This window comes from Oryctolagus cuniculus, chromosome 12 (assembly GCF_051225735.1).
Source record: "Oryctolagus cuniculus isolate XC-2025 breed Fujian yellow rabbit chromosome 12, ASM5122573v1, whole genome shotgun sequence".
Lineage (NCBI taxonomy): Eukaryota > Metazoa > Chordata > Mammalia > Lagomorpha > Leporidae > Oryctolagus > Oryctolagus cuniculus.
The window spans coordinates 85583336-85601152 of record NC_142878.1 but is presented as its reverse complement, the minus strand read 5'-3'; the positions used below and the strand labels follow the sequence as shown (position 1 = coordinate 85601152).

The 17817-nt window shown below is 49.1% G+C and overlaps 1 protein-coding gene across 42 annotated transcripts in view; it reads right to left on the bottom strand.

Annotated features, from left to right (window-relative positions):
• Nucleotides 1-17817, bottom strand: part of TLN2 (talin 2) — a 479276-nt gene that overhangs the window by 383891 nt on the left and 77568 nt on the right. For all 42 annotated transcript variants that reach the window (XM_070054308.2, XM_089310520.1, XM_070054305.2 and 39 more), the window contains one exon: nt 7071-7160. The gene's annotated coding sequence lies outside the window, so the exon portion shown is untranslated. The remainder of the gene's footprint in view (nt 1-7070; nt 7161-17817) is intronic.

Genomic DNA, 17817 nt, shown 5'->3' with positions numbered 1-17817 from the left:
ACACAGCAAAACAGACTTAGCAGGTGTCTTCCAGGTAAGGATCTTAAGATGGGGAGGGTGTCCTGGATCATCCAGGGGGGCCCAAGGTGGTCACAAAGGTCTTTAAACACAGAGACCCTCTCCCAGTTGTGGTCAACAGGAGACCTGAAGATGAAAGTCCAGAGGGAAACACGCTGTAGCTGGGTTTGAAGGTGGAGGAAGGGGGTCCCCAGGCGAGGGAGGAATTGGGAAATGCAGCAAGATGGATGTCCCCTCAAACCTCCAGTGGGAGCGGAGCCCTCCCCACACCTTGCAGCCCCATGACACTCATGTCAGTCTTTTCACCTACAGAATCACAAGCTAACAGATGCGCGCTGCTGTAAGTCACTAAATTGATGGGTTGCTGGTTACAGCAGCCACAGGAAGCTCACACAGACCCTCTTCACCATGGGAAATAGGTGGGTTATCATCCTTTGTATGAGATTGGCACCTACAGTCTAGACTGCACCTCCTTACCTCCCAGAAGCCCCGGGAATATCCATGGAAAACCCACCACATGATCTCTGCTGCCAATTAAATCACAAAGCAATCCTCCATGTTAACCGAACTCATCTGGTACCTCAATTTGAATGCTATTTTTCCATCAGAGCTCTCTTTTTTTTTCTTTTAAGTCATAAAAATACAACTTGCCCAAGCTACTAAGTAACTGGCAGACCCCTAGGGCCCCGAGCACTAGCATCCAAGTCCCCAAGTCACCTTCACTTCATCAGTAAACTCTCCCCAGCAACCACGCCCACTCCGACAGGCTTTCTTTCACTCTTGCTCTGATCCTGGGATGAAATCAGCATCGCCGGCTTCCAGATTTCTGAGTCATCTGCACCACTGCAGGCCCAAGCAGCAGCAGCAGCAGCAGCAGCACTGTGAACTCCAGGCAGCAAAGCCCAAATCCAGCCCTGGGAATGCAGCTGCTACACAGGGTCACCTCCTCCCCACTTCCACAACCATCATTTTCCCTAACATCTTCCTGCAGCCACGACCACGTTGTCTACTGGGATCTGTGCAGCTGGCCCAAGGACACACTGCCAAGTGGAATCCATGGGTAGATGACTCGCTCCAGCCACACAGTGGGAGCTACTTAAGTGATTGCCTCTGCTCCCAGAAGGGAGGTGCAGGGTATTTTTATCAGTGATAGCTACCGTCCTGACTACTATGCAGTCCTGCTAAGACGACTGTTGTGTCGATAGCTTGTTTTGCTGTAGAGCCTGTATGGAGCTCCTCCTCCTTCATTTACCAACAGCTGGAGAGGAAGAGCAAGAGCACTTCTGGGAGAAGGAGGGCAAGGCAGCCCCAGAGGCACAAGGGCAGCCATTGCATGTAATGACCTTGATCTTGTGTTTCTTCTGCTGAAAACTGAGACCCACGAGGTACACTACCAGAACATCACTTTTTAAGGAAAAGGCACATTGAAACCAACAATTTGTATCAGCATTCGTTCTGGTCCAAAAGAGGTCTACACACAGATAGGGCACATAACAACTCAGAAGGAAGAAGCCTTTGTGGGGTGGACAGCTCAGCTGTACTCACCCCACAGGGAATTTTATCAGCCTTTTATCATCCTGTTACCCTCCACTTCTGACACAGATGCCTGCTGAATGACAAAGGACCCTGCCCTGGGAAAATGTGTTCCCAACCAATAGCAATTCTGGGTGCCTGTGAGACAGACAGCATGGCCACAGCAAGTGCCAAGGGAACAACAAGAGACAGGGGAAGCTGGGGCAAGGGGGCCAGGCCCAGGCTGCCATGGGCCCCAACAAGCAGCAGCCTGCACGCACGGCAGCCTGGGCCAGTCCACACCTCACCTCTCATGCAGACCTGAGCATCAACCTCTGGGCACAAGAACAGAGAAAGAAAGGCTGCAGGGAGGGGTGGGGAAGCCCAGGGAGACCACAGGACCAGAAAGGGCCCCTGACAACCTCCAGGTCTGCTGGTTAGAGACTTGGGAGCCCTGAGGACTGCCCAGAACTGGCACAGCCACTGTTTGGTTTCTTGTTTTTTCCAGAAGGCTTTTTCTAATATTCATTTAACTTTCAAAACTTCAAAAACTCTTAAAATGAAACATTCTAGGCTGGTGAGAGCTCTCATGATTGTTCAAACTATAAACTGTTTCATCTTTTGAAAGGGAAAAAAAGAGAGAGAGGGAGGGAGAGAGATCGAGAGATCGAGAGATCTTTGATCTACTGCTTCATTCCCCAAAAACCTATAACAGCTAGGGCTTGCCAGGCCTAGAACTCTATCTGGGTCCCCTACATGGCTAGTAGGATCCCATGAACTTGGGCTATCATCTGCTGCCTCCCAGTATGCACATTAGCAGGAAGCTGGATGAGACTCAGAGTAACCAGTGCTTAAACTGGCACTCCAATGTGGGATAGAGGTGTCCCAAAAGGCAGCTTAACCCACTGTGCACAACGCCTGTTCCCGAAAGGGAAAATCCTCTGGCCTTGAAATTCCATAGAACTGCCCACAATGGGCTACAGAAAGTATTACATAAATGCTTGTTGCATTGCTCATGAATGGTGGGTGGCAGAGTGGGGAAAAACGCCCACAAACAGGGGAATAAATGGCTACATAACTTATCCTTTATTTTAAAAATATGCAGTCTTTAAATGTGGGATAGATTTATACCGGAGCTGGCATTTGATGCAGTGGGTAAGACATAGCTTGAGACCCCCACATCCTGAATCAGAGTACCTGGGTTCAAGTCCCGGTTCCACATCTGACTCCAATTTTTTGTTAATATACCCTGGGACTCTGACACTCACATGGGAGTCTGGGACGGAGTTCCAAGCTCCAGGCTTTGGTCTGACCCAGCCCCATATATTGTGGGCATTCAGGGGTAAACCAACAGATGGACAATCATTCTGCCTGCTTGCCAGTCTTACAAATAAATGAAAAGCAAAATAAAAGCAACTTTCTTGCAAAGGGTCCCGAAAGCTTTACACGTAGGTACCACCTTAAAAGTATTTTTCCTTTTAGCAGAAAAGCAAATGTGGGTAACATTTTGTTCATTGTTCTTAACCCAGGCACATCTCTCTCTGCAAGGCACTCCTTTCATCAGGAAATGCGTTTTTAGTTTTGTTTTTTAAAGAAGAAACATCTCTCAAATGGGGTAGACAACTGTGACTGGACATCATAACAGACCCATCATTTCAGACAAGGAAACAGAATAAAATGGACCTGAACATCCCAGGCTACAGAATGGGAGTGCAGATGGGTTCTCAGCCAGAGACCAGGAGCAAAATCCTCCTCTGTGCCTCCCAGGCTGACCGCTCTGTGAGTGATGCTGGCTGTGAGACTGGGAGCTTCTGAATGAGGGAAACTCACTGAGCATCGTGCTGTCAAGGCTGCAATTCAAGAAGTACCAGGATGCTATTTAGCATTGCATCTGCAGGGGCAAAGAGCTTTGTGTCTGTCTCTGGGAAGCTGAATATTTATTATATTTTTTTTTCTTAAAAAGGAAGGAAGGAAGGAAGGAAGGAAGGAAGGAAGGAAGGAAGGAAGGAAGGAAGGAACAAACTAGTGCATCCTAGCATAATGGGGGGGGGGGGGCAGCCTCAGTCTGCAACTCTGAAGCAGGTCCCAGAACCCTAACTTGGGACCCAAAGGTTGGAAAAACTGACAGGGATCATCAGGGTGATGATTAACATGATGGGGAAGCTGCCTTCCAGTTGTAAAAATATTTTCCCTTCCTTTTCTTATTTTTTAAAAATTTCAACAGGTTGTAAGTTCCTTTTTTAACTCTGTTAATAAGACATTTTAAAGAAACAAACCAATCGACTCTGGGTTATACAAAAATGTACATTTGTTTACTCATCTAACATCTTCTATCCATTCTTTGCCATCACCTCAGATAATTAGAGACCCCAGAAAGGTGTTCACTTCTGAAGTCCATGAAAGACAAAGAAACACACACCACCTATTTTCTTTTAATTTTTTTGAAAGGCAGAGAGAGTGAGAGACAGAGACAAATCTTTCATCCTCTGGTTCACTCCCCAGATGGCTTCAACAGTCAAGGCTAGACCAGCCCTAAGCTAAGTGCCAATAACTTCATCCAGGTCTCCCACAAGCATGGGGGCCTTCATTTGTTGCCTTCCCAGGTACATTAGCAGGAAGCTGGAGGGGAAGAGGAGCAGGTGGGACTGAAATCGGCACCGTGATCTGAGATGCTGGCATTGCAAGCAGTGTCTTCACCCACTGTGCCATATGCCAGTCCCCACCATCGGGTTTTCATTTGTAGGCTTGTAATTACAGGAGACCAACTTGACCATCATTACTACTCAGGTTTGCAGGGCCTGTTCATTCACGGCCCTTCAGAGAGGCTGCCTTTCGGTAAGCAAATGGGAGAAAGAAATTATTGTGATGCATTCATTTCATAAATGCTCCAGGGTCGGACTGTGGATCCCAAGATGGAAGCAGTGTCATCCCAGCCCTCAGGGGCCTCACTGTCTAGAAACAGAGAACTTGGCTTCAGACAACAAAAGAAAAGCTCAGACACAAGACACAAGTGGAAGGGACACTTGAGCAGTCCTCGAAGGATAACCGCCCAGGGTAAGTACTCAGAAGTCTAAGAGCTTTTGTATAAAACAAGCCTATGGTGTAATCTTCTCCCTGTTCACTGTGGAGTGGACAGACTCACAAACTGGGGCTGCTGCTAACAGGTGTCCATATGAGCAACTGAGCCCGGAGAAGTGCACACGGGCATAAAGTCATCACACCAGAGCCGGGATTTGCCGCTCAGGAGCACTGAAGCTGAATGGAAAAGTCAGCCTAACCTTCTAAGTCTGAAGGAGCAAGAAGCAGCTGCTTTTAGGATTGAATTCTAGGCCATCACTAGAGGTATCCCAACATACCAGAAGGCAGGTACAGGCATGGACTTAGTAGCAGAGAGGGCATTAAGCCTGTTTCCCATCTGTCATGGCAAAACTGTCAGGGCAGGAGGGCACACTTGGCTACAGCAGCCCGCCTAAGAGGGTAAGAGGAAGAAAACAAATAACCTGTGCTGTAAATAATCAGCTACCCAGTCTTGCCACCAGCAGTAAAATCCAATTTCTAGACAGGATCCAAGAAGTAAAGGCCAAAAAAATCCCCCACTGTGGGACTGGGGGCCAGTTCCTTCACCCCTGGGCCTCAGCCTGTCCCCATACAACAGTGGCGGCACCTGCCTCCTGGGCTGCCGGGAGGGTTCAGCCACAGTGCACCACGCATAGCCTAGGACTCTGCAAGTGCTCTGTCAACAGCCGTTAGAATTGTTGATCACTCAAGTGGAGAATCAATTTAGCTGCTGGGGAAAGTGGATCTTTGAAAGATCTGGGCTGTGGCCTGACCACGCTGAGCCTGCAGCAATACTCTGCCACTCACAGCATAGCCTGGGGCCAAGCCACTGCCTGACTCAAGACTGAGCGCCTCACAGCAGTGCCCTGAGCCCCTCCTGCTGTTCCCCTCAGACCCTCGCTCCATCGTGGTCTCTCTTCTCAACACCCAACAGCAAGTACCAAGGGAGCCTGCCCGATACAGCTGTTCTTAATAACAAAACACTGGCCAGCGCCGCGGCTCACTAGGCTAATCCTCCGCCTGCGGCGCCGGCACACCGGGTTCTAGTCCCAGTCAGGGCGCTGGATTCTGTCCCAGTTGCTCCTCTTCCAGTCCAGCTCTCTGCAGTGGCCCAGGAGTATAGTGGAGGTGGCCCAGGTGCTTGGGCCCTACACCCACATGGGAGACCAGGAGGAAGCACCTGGCTCCTGGCTTCAGATTGGCGCAGTGCGCCGGCCGCAGCATGCCAGCCGTAGCAGCCACTTAGGGGGTGAACCAACAGAAGGAAGACCTTTCTCTCTGTCTCTCTCTCTCACTGTCTAAAAAAATAAATAAATACCAAAACACCATGAGCAGGGGAGGCATTTGGCACAGCGTTTAAGACATTGATGGGGAGCCAGCACTGTGGCACAGCATATCAAGCCACCGCCTGTGACGACACTGTTGGATTTGTAGATCAGACCACTCAGCCTCATGGGGTTGAAAGGCCAGCTGAAATCCCACTGAGTCTCTGGTTGTTTCACAAAGCCCCTACCCCCTAACCCCCCCCAAGGCAGCTTAGAGAGTCACAACCAAAGACAAGGCTTATAGGCATCACCATGAACCAAGGGTTCTCTAAACCTGCAGTAGGAGCATCACCAGGGCTTGTTAGCTGTGTAGAACACAAGGTCCCCAGACAGCTACTGGGTCAGGAACCTGTGTTCTTATTAACAAGATATCTGGGCCACATGGCCTTGGTGTTTAGAACAAAGCAAACTACCCAGGGAGAGTTGTGATCCTGGAGGGGGGACAGTTGCCAGTTTGGCAACCCTAAGGCAGGTCTCATTTTTTCTTCAGGGACTGGAAGTCCAATGACAGCACAATCTATAGGCACTGGCACACAGCAAATGTTTAATAAATACCTGTGGAATGGATGAATGACCCTTCTACTAACCCAAGAGAGATGAGAGCAAGGATCCAAGAGACACACAGAGAGATGAATGGATGTCTGGGAATGGGGGAGACATTTAAAGTCATCAGGTAAGGCCTGGGGATAAGGGGTGGATCAGGACCACACGTGACAGGAGGTAGGTGCCAGGGAAGAGGATGTGGGCTGCAGAAAATGGAACATGCTTGTGTCCCCATGATGAAAGCATCTATCCCACAGCCCCGTGCAGAAAGGCCAGTACAGCTGGAGTAGCATCCAAGAGGAGCATGGACAAGGCCACGAACAGGGCAGCCAAGACTCACGGGTTTGGCCCTCGTAGTGGATCACAGAAGCTATAAGGAGACAGAGTGAGAAAGCCCCACCCATGTCCATTATGACCACTGTGGGACACGGAAAGGCCAAGTCTGGAGCCATCTCTAAGGCTCCCGGGGCCAGCTGTGAGATGGGCAAGTTATGGAAGGAAGCAGTCCATCAGCCAGAACTGGCTGGACCCCATACCCACTGACCACAACCTCCCCAGCGCTGAGATTCCACAACCGAGAACCGCTTGCCAAGTAGAATCACAGAGATCACTCACGGTTTTCAGCAAGTTGATCCGGGCACTTGTGGGCAGCCGAGCGTGCGAGAGGCCGGGAGCCCAGTCCAGATGTCACCCTGCAGCAGTGCACTGGCAGAGAAGACAAAAATGACACACGTCAGTGCAGGCGGTCGTGTTAGCAGGTAAGCAACATTCTCCTGGCAGTGAACGGCACGGACGGGGTGATAATTTTAGATAGGCCCCAAAAAGAAAACGACACTGTGCACCAACATGGCCAGCAACCCCTCTGTCCCCCATACTGGGAAAGGCTCCGTCCTGTCCCGTGGCTCCAGAGCAGCCTCTCTAAGACCCCAACTGCAGTGTCCAGCGATGGGGCCACAAGGGGACCCTGGAAATCTTCAGGTCCAAGCTTCTGTTCTTTCAGACGAGGAAAGGCCAAATGCAGAAAGCAGCAAGTATGGCAACACTGAGAGTGGAATGGCAGAGTCACATCTACAAAGTTCCAACTCTATCCGTAAACTAGCTTTCTAGTAAAACTCAGCTTCTAAGCAAATGTTATTCTTATTGGGTCTGGCTCTTAATGGAAGAGGAGACAGGAGGGGCTGCCGTTCTAAATCTCAGCACTTCCCCCAACTCTCTCTCTCTCTAATCCCAACAGACTTGTACCACTCACACTCCTGGTTTTCTTCAAAAAGTTTGTGCTGGAGCAAAAGAAGGAAATCTAAAAACTTTGGAGGGAATACTGAAGATCTTAAAAAAAAAAAAAAAACCTGAGTTTCTGAGAAGCCAAGAACAATTCAGGGGCCAGCACTGCAGTGTAGCAGTTGGGGCCACTGCCTGCAGTGTCGGCATCCCATGTGGGCGCTGGGACTCGAACCGGCTGCCCCACTTCCGATCCAGCTCTCTGCTACGGCCTGAGAAAGCAGTGGAGGATGGTCCACGTCCTTGGGCCTCTGTACCAGCATGGGAGACCCAGAAGTAGCTCCTGACTCCTGGCTTCAGATCATCAGAGCTCTGGCCGTTGCAGCCAGTTGGGGAGTGAACCAGTGGATGGAAGACCTCTCTCTCTCTGCCTCTCCTTCTCTCTGTGTAACTCTCTCAGATAAATAAATAAATCTTTAAAAAATGGAAAGAAAAAAATGCAATATTAGACAGAAAGCACCTTTTCCATAGATGAGGCGTGCAGTGCTGAGCGACCAGAACCCCAGCTGACTACAGCAATGAGTACATCTCAAAGGTTCAAGGGCTAAGTCTCATGTCAGAGTTTCACTTTGGTGAGTATGAAATGCATGATCAAAATACAATTTTCTAGGAAATGAGGCATCTGGTTATGTTTCCTTTTTTAATTAATCTTTACCTGTTTATTTTAACATAAGCATCTAAGTAGTTGCCTACTCCACCTCCTGGGTTCTAGTCCTAGCTACCCCCCAACAAATCAATCAACGCAGCCTCTGTCAGATCTCACCTGACCTTGCAGGTCCTTCCTGAATTCCCTCATCTGTTCAAGGAGGAGTGTGCAGGGGGATAGAACTCAGGGGTCCTTCACCTCACAAAACTCTCAAACACCCTCACCCTTTTGGAACCCCACTGAAAATACTTCGCAGTAGGTGAGCCCATGCAAAGTATAATGGTGTGCCTACCCTGAGGAAGTGAATGCCAGTCATTACACAGTTAAGTGACCATTATCTTGCAGGCAGTAACTACTGAGTCGATGTAGCAATGGCTGATTCTGCTTCTCAGCCTGCCCCCACCCTCACTAAATGGGTATTTGGATCTGTGTTCCCAAAGGTCCGGCATTATTTATAAGGCAAAAGTTAGGGTTTCTTTTACACAAAGCAGGATTTAGGCAGTGAGGTCATTTGTTTTGAAACTACAGCAACCATTCCAGTTGCTTTCCCCCTCTATTTTAGCAGTCTAGTTTCTCTGGGTCAAGGAAGGAAGACGAAGCCTTCAGAGAAAACACAAGGCTAGAGGCCACCAGCAGCACGGTCAAGGATGCTACACGGACAAGTGTAGATCTCACTTACTGCTCACGGCCCTTTCAACAGTCAGGCGCTCTCATGAGTAGGAAACCCATCAAGACTCACACAGACAAATCAAACTCATTTCAAGAAATCATCAACATCCCCAGGGTCTTTTAAAAACAAACTCCTCTACCATAACGTCCACATTACCCCTCACTCTTGTCAAGCGGGAAAGGGGACAAAGGGGGTCACAGACCCTTTCACCCTAAATGAGTACAGAGCAACAGTTGTGCACTCAGGGTCGAGGGGGTCACCAGCTCCCTGAAATTCCCCCTTTAGTGGAGATTAAAGACTCATGCTACGTTAACACATTATAAGGAGCCCTCTTTTCTATTGTTTAAATAGAAAGGCAGAGAAAGGTGGACACACACACACAGCGATCACTCATCTGCTGCTCTGCTCCCCTAAATGCCCACAAGAGCCAAGGCTAACTCAGGCTGAAACCAGGAGTCAGAAACTCAATCTGGGTCTTTTACAAGAGTGGCAAGGACTCAAGTCCTTGAACCATCACCTCCCGCTTCCAGGGTGTGCATTAGCAGGAATGCAAGAACCAAGAATGGAAGCAGGACTCAAACCCAGGCACTCTGACAGGTGAGGGGTGTGCCTCAATGGCTATGCCAAACACCTACCTACTTTAATTCTCCATGATTTCCCAGGACCCCTTTGTAAAAGGAGCTGTGAATGACAGCCCCACCTCCAAAGGGTCACCCATGAGCAGGGCCCAGCGAGGACATTAGCCTCTTGCAGCACACATGATAGCCTAACACGCCTTCCTGCTCCAAGGCACACAGCTGCTCAAGTCTCTGCTTCAGGATCCCTCGCTCCACGGTCTCCAAAGGGGCCTCCCCTAACACAGCCACATTTGGGCTTAGTACTCAATTTTTCATGATAAACAAAAGCACATGTTGCTCTGGAATGCACACATCGGGTAGGGACATTAAGAAAAGCAAAGTCAGTTAAAACACAAAGCTCAGATTCTTGTCACCTCTGAGGGGCTGGGGAGGACATGTAAGGTCTCTGTAATCTGGCTGTAGGCTCCCCGGGTGTTCATAGACCCTGATACCTACACATTTCATCTGTGAGCCGCTAAGCATATCACAATAAAGCCTTCTTCTGAAAAAGGCAGATTAGTGTCAGTGTCAGGGACCTGAAGGAGGTACTCCCAGGCTCAGTGTAAGACACACTGGTACTTGTCAGTTGGAACCCTGGCCGCAGCACACCCTCTATAAATACATCCTCGTTTTTACAGGCCCACGCCCTGGACACTCCTGTGCCCTGGGCTAATGCCAGCCCGACCTTTCCGAGGCTGCCTGTCTGGCTGGGGAAAACCAGTGTTTGGTTTCTGCTCACCCAGTGGTCTTTCTTCTGACTCACTCTGCAGGGCTATTTCGTGTGGCACATTCCAATAGCAGGAACAACCTCACTGAGTCATTCTGAACAGCTGTAAAGGGAGCTAGGATTCAGACACTTCCACAGAGGTGGGAAGAACCTTGGGCCACCTTCTTGCTGAATGCAAAGGCCTGACTTCCTTCAAGGGGCTCTCACCATCAGCCTCCTCTTGAGAGTGCAGCTCAGTCAACAAATGGTGAAGTCACCCTGTGACTCCACCAGTGTGTCTCAATTCCTAACCCTCCCCATACTAACCAATATCATCTTGATCAAATAAGGAAAGCATGCTCCTTTCCTAATAATTTGTGCAAAGTCATTAAAAAAGAAAAAAACCTCTTGTAATCTTACTAGGAGACAAAACCATCATTTTGATTTTTTAGTCACAGTCCTGTTCTCCTATAACAAACTACCTAAGACTGGGTAATTCACCAAGCATAGGTTTCTTTCTTCCGGTTGTGGAGGCTGTGAAGTACAAGGTTGGGAGATGGGTATCTGGTGAGGGTGTGCTTGCTGCACTGTCCTTTGACGGAAGGTGCAAGGGCAAAGAGAAGCAGAGAGCAAGAGAACAAGACAGAGTCTGACTTGCATTTGTAACAGAGCCCCTTCTGGCACTAACCAACCTACTCTCCCAACAATGACATTAATCCACACAGGGGCTGTGTCCTCATGACTTAAACACTGCTTCTTAGGCCCCATGTCTCAACACGGAAGCCTGGCGTATTAAGGTTGCAACATGTGAACTTTGGGGGATACATTCAAACCACAGAAGTTACAACAGCCCAGGACTGACCGCAGAGCACCCAACAACATGGTAAGCCAGTTTTGCATGGCCTATACCTGTACCCAGTGCAGGAATCAAGGGTAGAAGCATACCCTACTGAAGGGAATATTTCAGTCCCTTAATTCCTACTTGGAGTTGTCTCTCTACAAGTCTGCAGTTTAAAGAAGCAAAAGCCAAATTCAGAACAGAGAGCCCACTCTTTAGGATGTCACCTTTATCAAAAGGAAAACATCCCACCAGATTCTGCTATGACCCCAAGAGGCGCATGGCTCACACACAACCTCATGTTCGATCACAGATACCCACTGCACGTCCTGCTTTCTCCCTCAGGGACTCACAATAGCTTGTCAGGGAAAGCCCAGGTTCGAGCTCGGGAAGAGTAAATGCCTGCCAATTCCAGAAAGACAACGAGTTTTTGAGTTTCAGCTAACACGAGACCACCACCATCTCATGCCCCTTCACCAGGGAGCCTGCCCACAGTGGGGTCCTTCTCAAACTTGAGAGCTCACTCACACACACGGTCCCCATTTCCACCCTAGGGGACCCATGCAGGAGGATGGCCAGGCCAAAGCAGATTCCAGAGGCAGTTCTTTGATGTTTAACCCAAATCCAGCCCTGAGCTCCCCAGCCAAAGAGGGGGCTGGCACTCACAGTGAGGAGTGAGACACTGGCAAGTCCCCAGGCATTAGTCACTACATCCAACAAGGAGTTCCTCTCCATTAACGGCCTGGGCCAGGACTGAAAGTGGACCTTCCGATAATACTACCAAGCATCTCCAGGGCACTAGACTATACTAAGCCTACGTTTCTACTGACTCATTCTAGCAGGCCCCTCATGTGCTTCATGGAACAGGGGAGGAAAAACACACACTCCAAGCCTCCTGACAGCTCTGCCACCAATACAGTCAACCAGTAGCCATAACAGTGTCCTGGACAATGGGGTGATGGAAAGGGCATACGGCCCTACAGGGGAGTGGAATGCAGGGGTATGTTGCCCATTCCCTTTATTACAAGCCTATGTGTCAGGCAATGCGCTAAGTACTGGGAGACCAAGAATGAGGTATCTTTGAAGGCCAACAAGTTCTACAGACACCTTCCCACACACCATAGTACCTGGAATCCTGGTATCCTTGCAGAGAGGATGTACCAAGATAAAAACACTCCTAGAGCCTCTCTATAATTTTTTAAAATCACAAAAAGCAACCAAAGATGTTATTAATTTATTCTAGAGGCAACACTAGACCCATATGGATGAAGGGTCCCCAGAATAATTTGCACAACCAAGTAAAAGATCCTCTCTTATGTTTCAAATAGGTGTGGAGGTAGGGGTGGGTGGAAAAGCCCACATCTTTCCCATGTTCACAGGCCATACTGTTGGAAAGCAGCCTCAGGTCCCACATGAAGATGCTCCTGCATGCCCCCACATCTCCTGCAGATGATGGCCACCTCCGGCACCTGCTATACAGCTCTCCTCCAACTCCTCTTGCAGAGGGGCTGCCACTGCATCCCTCACCCTGTGCTAGAAGCTTCTATCCTCTGCCTCTCCCAACCAGAAGTTCCTGAAGGGTCAAACAAGAATTCCCCTCCCCGGCACAGTGGGTAAAGCTGCCGCCTGCGATACCGGGATCCCATATGGGTGCCGGTTCGAGTCCTGGCTGCTCCACTTCGAATCCAGCTCCCTGCTAATGGCCTGGGAAAAGCAGTGGAAGATGGCCCAAGTACTTGGGCCCCTGTATCAGCATGGGAGACCTGGATGAAGGTCCTAGCTTCAGCTGGCAAAGCCCTAGCTGTTGCAGCCATTTGGGGAGTGAACCAGCAGATATAAGATCTCTCTGCTTGTCTTTCCCTCTCTCTAACTCTAACTTTCATATCTTTCAAATAAATAAATATTTTGTAAAAAAAACTGTCCCACCTCCCCTTCGAGTACCTTCAAGGGTGCCTGGCACCCAGGAGATTGGTGATAAGGACAGAAAGGTTGCAAAGAGGGGGAAGGCGGTTTTTTAATAGAGGACTTGGCAGGGAACTGGGATGAGTCATCACTGCTGGGGAGGGAGTGGAAAGGGTGTGAGCGGACCTTCTCCCCAGAGTCCAGCAGGATTCAGTGACTCCACAGAGTTAAACACTCTGCACTGTAATAAAGACACAGGAAAAAAGTCAACAGTCCCCAGCACCCCCATCAGTTGGTTGGACAGCAGTGGAAAGATAAGGAACAGACAGACGGGCAGGCGCTGCTTTCTTGCCCTGCCTGCAGGCCTGCCTCTTCCGCCTCCTCTCTCCTTCCCTCCGGTGCCTGACAATCTCCACAGCACTCAGGATGAAGTTCAAGTTTCCTCCCTTGGGAGATGACAGCCCTCATGCTTAGAAGCTCATCCCATTCCCCTGACTCAGCTCTTGTTCCTATCTTTCCCACAATCACATACGCACCCCACCAATCAGCACCAACCACAGGGCCTCTGGGGTCTGGGACTCTCCTCACCAACCACCACCTGCTTCTTCCTCACTCCCTTGGGGCAGGCCATTCCTCCCAGGAAAGGCCTCTCCAACCCCATGCCCCAGATGGAAATTGATTTCCCCCCAAAACCCAGATTCCATCCCCCAGCCTCCCAATCTGACCTACTGTGAACAATCTCACACTGTGTGCCTTTTACCTGCACCACATGGAGTTCCCAGCAGGCAAGGATACCTTTACCTTTGTACCCTATACAGCATCCAAGGTAAACTTAAGCAAACAAGATTCAAATGCCTATGAACTTCGTGGTCATAGTGTTCAAAGTGTTTGTGGGTGGCTTTCAGAGAGCCAGCTACGGAACCTCACCAAATACACAAGCAGTGTGAACAAGGGGTTAGGTTGTGTTTGCACACGGCACTTACACAACGGACTCAACTGCGTGGGTTCATTCCATCAGGTTCCATTTCCCGGAGGTGGAACAACTAGACTTTCTCTGCCAGCTCCAGGGTTCCTCTGGGACCAACCCCAGAAATCTGGATTTCAGAACACAGGGGGAATACTTTTCTTTATGAAGAATAGCCTCTGGGTAAGCAACTCTGTGAAAGCAACTGCATTTTCCAATCTACTCAAAAGCTATAGATTTCTTTGAGACAGGACCAACACACACGCTGTTTCTTCTGACTCATTGGGCTTACTGCCTGGTCGAAAATTTAGATAGTGCTTAGGTCAGAAAATGCATTTACCAGTCTCTCAGATGGGAAGTCTGCTTCCATGCTCCAAATAAAATAAGGAAGCAATATCTGACCCCAGTCAAGAAGCCTCTGGAATCTTTTTTCCACAACGCACAAATGTTTCTCATTTGGGCCAAGCTCTGTTTCAATTACACGCCAAGGACAGACAAAGAAAAAAAAAAACCCACTACCACCTACTCCTGCTTGCATGAAAGCCCTGTAAATTATCTTCATTACGTCATACAATGGAGTCGTCTCACACAGCATAATTGTCGACAAATGGCTACAGCCGCTGTTTTCTGGACAGTTCTGTACTCAGAGGTGCTCTTTTGCTTCTCTGCCAGATCCTGGCTTTAGTCCTCTCAAGACAATGGCGCAAGGATGAGTTTCCTGTCTGAAGCCTCCAAACATTCATTTCTAAACAGTCATCATGAATGTCAACATCAAAAGACAATTTCTTGGTAACATTCAAAAATTTCAAACCAAAACCAACTTCATGGTATGACTAAACATCCCAACTTTCCCCAGCTAAGTCAGTCCCAGCTGTGATGGATATCAGGAGCTGTAACCCTCACCTTTACCCCATATATGAAACCCTATCATCACTCTGTTAGAGGTATTTCAAAGCAAGTTCAAGGGCAGACACTATGGCATAGAAAGTTAAGTCTCCATCTACAATGCCAGCATACCAAATGGGTGCCAGTTTGACTCCTGACTGCTCCACTTGCAGTCCAGCTCCCTGCTCACGTACCTGGGAAAGCAGCAGAAGATGGCCCAAGTGCTTGGGCCCCTGCACCCATGTGGGAGACCTGGATGAAACTCCTGGCTCCTGGTTTCAGCCTGACCCAGTCTCAGCCATTATAGCCATTTGGGGAGTAAACCAGAGGATGAAGATCCTTCTGTCTCTCCTCTCTCTCTCTCTCTCTCTCTCTCTGTGTATGTATCTCTGCCTCTCAAATAAACAAACAAATCTTAAAAAAAAAATAAGTTCAATCATCACAATACCCCATTGGCATGCTTCCTAGATCAAATCAGCTCCTAGGTAACCATGCGGAAGCCTTCAGCATCCAACAACAAAACTAGGCCCATTCTGTTCTCTGTTTGGGTCAAGGGCTCACACTCCAGAAAGGAAGCCAACAGCTTTCCAATTTACAACAAAAGATGGGATGGAAAACTCAGGGGCATGGATTCCTGAAGTCTAGACAAGCTCTATTGTCCATTCTTCCTCGGGCCTCTCTGATGATGGGTGGGCAAACTTATCCAACACTGCACACCAAAGATTCAGTGTCTTTTCTGTTCCAATCAGAAATTCCAGACACAAAAGGTACCTGGAGATCCCCCAGCCCAGGGATTATCAAATCTTCCAGCCAGAATTCTACAGAAGGCCAAAGGGAATAATGGGCCACACATGTTTGCAGCAGGGATGAGGTTGCCTTCATTTATGAAGTTACATGTCCTAGCTTAAAAGTGCCATGCAGGCCAGCGCCGTGGCTCAATAGGCTAATCCTCCGCCTTGCAGCACCGGCACACCAGGTTCTAGTTCCGGTCGGGGCACTGGATTCTGTTCCGGTTGCCCCTCTTCCAAGCCAGCTCTCTGCTGTGGCCAGGGAGTGCAGTGGAGGATGGCCCATGTGCTTGGGCCCTGCACCCACATGGGAGACCAGGAGAAGCACCTGGCTCCTGCCTTCGGATCAGCGCAGTGCGCTAGCCGTAGCGCACCAGCCGCAACACGCTGGCCGCAGCGGCCATTGGAGGGTGAACCAATGGCAAAAGGAAGACCTTTCTCTCTGTCTCTCTCTCTCACTGTCCACTCTGCCTGTCAAAAAAAAAAAAAAAAAAGTGTCATGCAAACTTTACATGAATATGGGCACGTACACTTTCACATGAAAGTAACTCTTCCTCTTCCCAGTTCCCTGAGTAAAATGAAGACTCCAGTAAGACACCTTAGGTTTATCTTGTGGTCTTGCAAATGCAGGCTCACTGCTCAGCATTACACCTCTATCTGGCAAGCAGCAATTATGTCTCTGTTCTTCCTCCTCCAGACAAGGAGCCTACTACCCAAATATGTTCAGTGACCACAGCAAGAGAGTTGGAGACAGGCACTGGTCCAGAACTCAAGCCTCTGCCTTCTGGTCTGAAGCTCTTGGCTCATTGGCATCCAGTATAATTCACAACCACTCACCTCAAGGCCATGGTCATTTTTAAAGTCTGCCCACACATCTGCTCTTCCCGAGTCAGGTTTAAGTTGGTCAGCAGCCCCCTCCCCCAGATTTGACCCAAGGTTCACAAAACAGGGACCTGATTCCTCACTGACTTGGACCATTGTGACTTCTCTCCCATCCACCATGGATACCGTCCCCATTCACTCCCATGTGCAAAACCCAGAAGTCCAAGCTGCCTGGTAGAGATGAGTTAACTGAGCCAGTATCATGAGCCAGTATCATGAGTTTTCATCTGAAGATAAAAACTACAAGAGCCAACATCAAGTCTACTCCAGTGACAGCAATATCAGCATAATGTTCAGAACTGTGCTGACCACTCCCTTAAAACGGCCTCTCAGCTCCTGGTAATCACTCTAAGAACAGTAATAAGCACTAAAGATCTTAGCTGCATATTGCACATTCCAAAGCGAGAGAGGCAAGGAGGCCATGCCAACGAAAAGAAGCTGGGTTTAGGACTCCAAGAGGTACCATCTACATCTAAAGCAGGAGTTTTCAACAGGAGCCATGTTGACCCCAAAGGAATACTTGGCATTACCTGGAGACATTTTTGCATCACAACTGAAGCAGGGTGCAGGGTAGAGGATAGGGAAGTTGCTGAACATCCTACAGGTGCAGGTACTGTGTGGCATAAGAGGTGAAGCCACAACTTGGGACACCTGCAGCCCCTATGGGGTAGAGGTTTGAGTCCTGGTTCTTCTGTTTCCAATCCAGATTCCAGCTAACACACCTGGAAGGCTCAAGATGATGGCTCAAGTGCCTGGGTACCTGCCACCTATGGGGGGGACCCAGATGGAGTTCCAGCCCCCTGGGTTTGACCTGCACCCAGCACTTGCTGTTGTGGGTATTTGAGGATAGAAGCTCTTTCTCTCTGTCTCTCCCCTCCTCTCTCTCTTTCTCTCTTTCTCTCTATGTCTCTCTGTCTCTCACTGTCTCTCCCTCTCTCTGGCTTTCAAGTAGAAGAAATTAAATACTTAAACATCCTACAGTGTACATGACAGCTCCCACAATAAAGAATTATCCAGCCCAAAATGTTGATGGTGCCCAGGGTATGAAACCCTTATACCTAACATGCAGGAAGCAGGAACAGGCCTCAGGCAAAATCATGTGTCTTGATTCTCCCCCCAACAGCCTGTTTGGTTTGGAGGAGCCCTTGGACCTTCTTGACCATGGCTTCACTGTTATTAAACACAG